The sequence below is a fragment of the Zingiber officinale genome, chromosome 4B, assembly GCF_018446385.1.
Source record: "Zingiber officinale cultivar Zhangliang chromosome 4B, Zo_v1.1, whole genome shotgun sequence".
Lineage (NCBI taxonomy): Eukaryota > Viridiplantae > Streptophyta > Magnoliopsida > Zingiberales > Zingiberaceae > Zingiber > Zingiber officinale.
The window spans coordinates 109,394,567-109,400,668 of record NC_055993.1 but is presented as its reverse complement, the minus strand read 5'-3'; positions in this window follow the sequence as shown (position 1 = coordinate 109,400,668).

Genomic DNA, 6,102 nt, shown 5'->3' with positions numbered 1-6,102 from the left:
TTGGAACTAAATGGGTCTTCAAAAATAAGTTAAATCAAAAGGGAGAAGTTGTAAGAAACAAGGCAAGACTTGTAGCCAAGGGCTATAGTCAAGTCGAAGGTCTCGATTATGATGAGATTTATGCTCCCGTGGCACGATTAGAGTCCATTCGTTTAATGCTAGCTTTTGCTGCACATAGAGGTTTCAAGCTCTATCAAATGGATGTTAAATCTGCCTTCTTAAATGGCTTTATTAAAAAAGAAGTCTATGTTGAACAACCACCGGGGGTTGTGAATACCGAAGCTCCAAACCACGTGTACAAGCTCAAGAAAGCTCTTTATGAGCTTAAACAAGCACCACGAGCTTGGTACGAAAGGTTGTCAACATATTTACTAGAAAAGGGTTTTGTGAGAGGTCAAATAGATCCAACACTATTTCTGCGTAGAGATGGTGAAAATATTTTTGTAGCCCAAGTGTATGTCGATGACATAATTTGTGGCTCAAATAACAAGGGCTATTTGAATGAATTTATCACTCATATGGAAAGTGAGTTTGAGATGAGTCTAGTAGGAGAATTGACATTCTTCCTTGGACTTGAAATCAAACAAACTCGAGATGGAATTTATGTCCATCAGACGAAATACACTCAAGAGATGCTCAAGAAATTCAACATGAGTGACTCTAAGGAAGTGTCCACTCCAATGGCAACAAACACTCGTCTGGACAATGATGAGAGTGGAAAATCAGTTGATCTAACGCAATATAGAAGCATGATCGGTAGTCTTCTATATCTCACAGCTAGTCGACCGGACATACTCTTTGCTATGGGCATGTGCGCTAGATATCAAGTCTGTGCCAAGGAATCTCATTTAATTGCAGTTAAGAGAATTCTGAGATACCTTAAAGGCACAATTAGAGTAGGCCTTTGGTACCCTCGTACTGAGTCTTTTGACTTGATAGGTTACACCGACTCCGATTATGCTGGATGCAAATTGGATCAGAAAAGCACTAGTGGGGGTTGCCAATTTTTAGGTTCATCATTAGTTAGCTGGTCAAGTCGGAAGCAACATTGTGTTGCTCTCTCCACGACCGAGGCTGAATACATTGCCATGGGAGAGAGTGTATCACAATTGTTGTGGATGATTCACACTCTAGAAGATTATGGACTTTCGTATAAGGGAGTGCAAGTGTTGTGTGACAACATTAGCACAATAAACCTAACGAAAAATCCAGTCCATCATTCAAGGACCAAACACATTGAAGTGCGTCATCACTTCATTAGAGATCACGTAGCTAGGGGAGACATTGCACTCACATATGTTGAGTCAAAGTCAAACCTAGCCGATATTTTCACCAAACCTCTTCCGAAAAATGAATTTAGTCATTTAAGGAGGGAATTAGGAATGTGTTTGGCTCAATAAGTCATTTTGACCACATCATGATCAATAAGGACAACTAAAGATGACAAGAGAAATTGGGAAATTAATTTGGGCAACTTGGGAACATCTCACACAAACTATAAGGTTTAACAAAATATTTTTGTTTGCTAGAAATGGGGTGAGATGCTAGGATCAACCAAATTATTCAAAATGTATCATGCATCCCTTGAATAATTAGGTTGAGGAGACATAAATTGAGTATGGGGAAGGCCATTACATAATTCATGTGTATTTGGCTCCTAGATCTTACTCATATATTCCAACCAAGGAATCTTGGTTGGACCTGTGTCTAGAAATCATCTAACCTTGTTGATGTGTTGATTGATACCCTTGATTGATACCTTCTTGATTTTGATTGAAAATAGGACAAGTTGGTGAAGAAATTTTCACATATTTTGACAAACTTGTAACTATTCATAGCAAGGATATATTTTGAACCGATAGTCTGAGTCAGATTTATTACCTTGGTTCACTATAGAACATAGTTTCAGCAAACAAACAAAACAAACTTCTCTGGTTTTTGAAACTTTGAGATTCAACACATTTGTTACGAAGTGTCTGAAACTTTCGAGCCCTAAATAATTCCAAATCATTGGAGCTCATCATTAGGAAATATTCATTGGTATCACTGAATATAATCTGTGGGCTTTTCAGATCCTAGGTTTTGAACTTGGAAGTTGTTGAACCACGTTTCAGAGCTTTCGATACGAATTTCAGAAGTTGAAATCACTGATTATCAGACACTGATCGGTCCAGGGACCGATCAGGATGATATCTGATCGGTCTCTACGACGGATCAGGAGTGCTATCTGATCGGTCTCGACGACCGATCAGGGGTTCCGGTTCGTTACCTATCGATCGACCTTGATCGGTCCGGGGACCGATCAGAGGTTCCCTGATCGGTCTCCACGACCGATCAGGAGGCCCTCGCACGGGACTAACCTCCCTGATCGGTCTCCACGACCGATCAGACACTCCCTGACCGATCAGGACGTTCCCTGATCGGTCAGGATTTCTCCTGATCGGACAGCCGTCCGATCATTTCATCAACTGTATACCCATCAGTAAACCATTAAAATTTCCCGATCTCTTCTTTTCCTCTTTCACGCGGAACCCTAGCCGACTCCTTCCCTCACCTCACTCCTTCTCTTCTCGTTGCACGCAGACCTCTAGCCGAACCCTAGCTGAAGCTCTAGCCCTCCGAAACTCTAGCCAAAAGTTCAATGGCACCAAGGTAACTCTCTACTTCTCTAGAACTTTGGCAGTTCGGTTTCATTTCTCACCATATATGTTTTTTTTTGTGCTGGTGGCTCCGGTGCTCACTCATTGCCCCATCTTACCACTTTGCTAACCCTTAGAAAGAAAGTAGTGGGTGAAGGGACCTCTAAATCTAAGTCACCTGAGAAATCCAAGTCCCAAGCACCCTCCCGACCTCAACCTTCCTCTTCTTCAAGATTCCCGAACCGCCAGTTTGAGCAAGCATTTCAACAGAGGACATTCAAGCTGCTTCCATGTCGATCTGTGGATCGAAAATACATGGATGAATTTTGTCCCTCTGTATCCGAAACCCTAGCCTATTATAAACTTGACTCGGTAGTCTACCTAGAAAGGGACATCAACCATGACCTAGTATCTGAATTCTACAACAATCTTCATCAGAACAGTGATGGTGTTTATAAAACCCGAGTCGCTAAGAGAACTATCGATTTCTCCATCAGAGAATTCTTTGGGCATTTAGGTTGCCGAATGTGTTCAGGAGATCCTTTTCCCATTTATCCTGATTTACCAGAATCATTACCTCCTCCACTTGATGTATCACCTGACACTATCTATGAGTATTTCTTTGGACACCCAAGACCTGATGGACTAGATGAGCTAGATGTTGACTTCCCTACTTTTGCAGCCTTGAGATTATCTCCTCAAGACTACATTCTTTTTAAGATTGTCACGAACTGCCTTCTACCTATCACATCTAAACCATTATCTGAGATCCGATCATATCATTGTCTTATGCTTTATGGTTTACGTCGGCGTCTCGATTTTGATATCATGTCGAGCATCTATTCTTCGATCATCTCATATTCTCAGCCTAGCAGCTCCACTGTTTATATGCCTTATGGGCATATAATTACAGATTGGCTCGAGACCCTTCAGATTGATGTCTCTAAGGGTAGAATAGTCAAGATGGTCAGACAGGATTGCAGACTTGGGAAGCGGGCATTTTCCAAGTCTGGAATCATAGGACAAAATGGGGATGTTCGGTGGAAGGATGGGAGAGCACTAGGTGAGTTACCACGGGGACCTCCACGACAGGTTGCTCCTGTTGCTGCTCCTCCTGCTGCTGACGATGGAGAGGCCGATCCTGATCTGCGCTGGCAGATCGCCGAGCTGGAGAGTCGCTTTAATCGACACGATGAGCTACTGGCTGCTGAGCTCCATGGACTGCGTGTTCGGATCGACCAACGCTACGATGACTTGCGCAGTCAGCAGCTGGTGACGCAGCAGCTACTTCTGGGCTGGATGGCCAACTACCCACCTCCGCAGCGTTTCTCGCGCTATCCACCTTCGAGCTCCAGCATGCCGCCTCAGGATTACGTGCCTCCCGCAGATGATGATGATGCTCCTCATGTTGAGGACATTGATTGATACATTCTGTTTGACTGTCTGTGTTTTGGATGCTATTCTGTTGGATATTTTTGTATGACCTGGATATTTGCTTATTTCATCTATTTATGCTGCTCATTTTCCTGTTTTTCTTTATGTGTCATTTCTTATTGGCTATTAATATGTTGTTCCTATGCCATGACTTGATTGTATCTTATCTCTTTCTTACTGTCATATTATACACTTAGAGGGAACTCTAGGTGCAAGACAGTATGGGTTAAGGGGGAGCCTTTTGAGTTTTGTAACCTCATTTGCACCTTTTCGGTGTTTGACAAAGGGGGAGAGGATACCTAAGTTTAGAGATGTATGAAGGCTTGATTTTAGGGGAGAAGATAACGGGAAGGATCTTGATTCCCGTTATTGACTTAGTGGTGTATCCATCTTAGGGGGAGGATCTTGATTCCCCTAAAATTATGAAAATAAGAACATTTCTGATCTAAACTTAAATCGTGTTGTCAAACAACAAAAAGGGGGAGATTGTTGATACAGTCTGACCTGGCTGTTGTTTTGATGTTGACACGGATTTAAGTTTGTATAAGATGTTAATTGAACTCGGTTTGATTAATGATCAAGGTTGATCAAGTGGAAGGGAAAAGTCAAAGTTGGAAACTTGGCACGCGAAGTCGGAGAGGGCTTGGTAGCTCGTTCACTGACCAGGCCGAGAGGGCCTGTAGCTCGCTCTCCGACCTGACAAGTCGGAGAGGGCTCCTGAGCTCGCTCTCCTGACCAGGCCGAGAGGGCTCGGAGCCTGCTCTGGACCGGACAAGCCGGAGAGGGCCTGAGCTCGCTCTCCTGACTAGGCCGAGAGGGCCCAGAGCTCGCTCTCGACCGATGAAGCCGGAGAGGGCTGCACTGCCTCCTGACTAGATCGAGAGGGCCCTGAGCTCGCTCTCCGGACCGAATTAGGCCGAGAGGACCAAGTGGACATTCCATGGTACATGGATCGGGCACCGATCCAAAGGATACATAAGATGGATCGGTCGGCACCGATCCAAAGGAAACGGAAACTGAGTTTCCATGGATCGCCCGTGACCGATCGTGAAACACTCAAGAGCACATCGAGTAATCTGATCGGTCGGACCGATCAGAAACACTCAAGAGCACACCGAGTAATCGATCGGTCCAAAGACCGATCAGGAGATGGTATTCGAAGAGAAGAAGCATGGATCGGTCGTGGAGACCGATCCACCTGAAGCCTGATCGGTCTCCACGACCGATCAGACAAGAGGTGGACCGATCAGGATATGTCCTGATCGGTCCATGGATCGGTCTAGTGACCGATCCACACACACAATCAGTTTTGTTTCTGCGATTCCACCACTGCATTTGATCTGCCTGATTCATATAACCCTCTGTGCTATTAGCTTTTGAGTTTGCAGGATCACAGGTATCATTCCAAGCCTAATTTCAAATTAAGTCCATAAGAGGAATACGACAAATGGCCTTTCTGCTGTGATTCGCGGCGCATGGTGCATTTGAGGCATCAACGGCTACTGGTGTGATCTAGCTACGATCCGCTTGACTCCTGGTGATTGGTTCGAGCTCAGAAGACACCAGTGAAGACTATGATTTCATTGGTGTGAGTTCAGAGAACTAGTAAGGAGGAAGAGGGATTGGCTGCAGCGATGATTCTGTGCAGCTTGACCACGATTCGTGACAGCGGAGAACAGGGGCTTAAGAAGCAGTAAAAAGAGAGAGGAAAGAACAACAAGAAAGTAAGAAAGTGAAAAATGTTCTGTTGATCGTTGTGGTGTGCTAAGTTCTTGAGCTCTCGGGTGAGAAACTGCTGTCTGCTGAAATTCTCTGTTTCCACTGATCCTCGCGTGGTTGTAAGCTTTAGTTCATTCTTCTTTGCCACCGAGCTCTGTAAGTCTTGTGCTTTAACATATATATTTCTTGAGACTTTGTGGAGAGGTTATTCCACCGAGAAGGAGAGCTTCATTAGCCGGAGTCATCCGGGGTGTGATCTACCGAAGATCAAGGGCTCGTCCACCTTACAGACACGCCGAGGAGTAGGGGC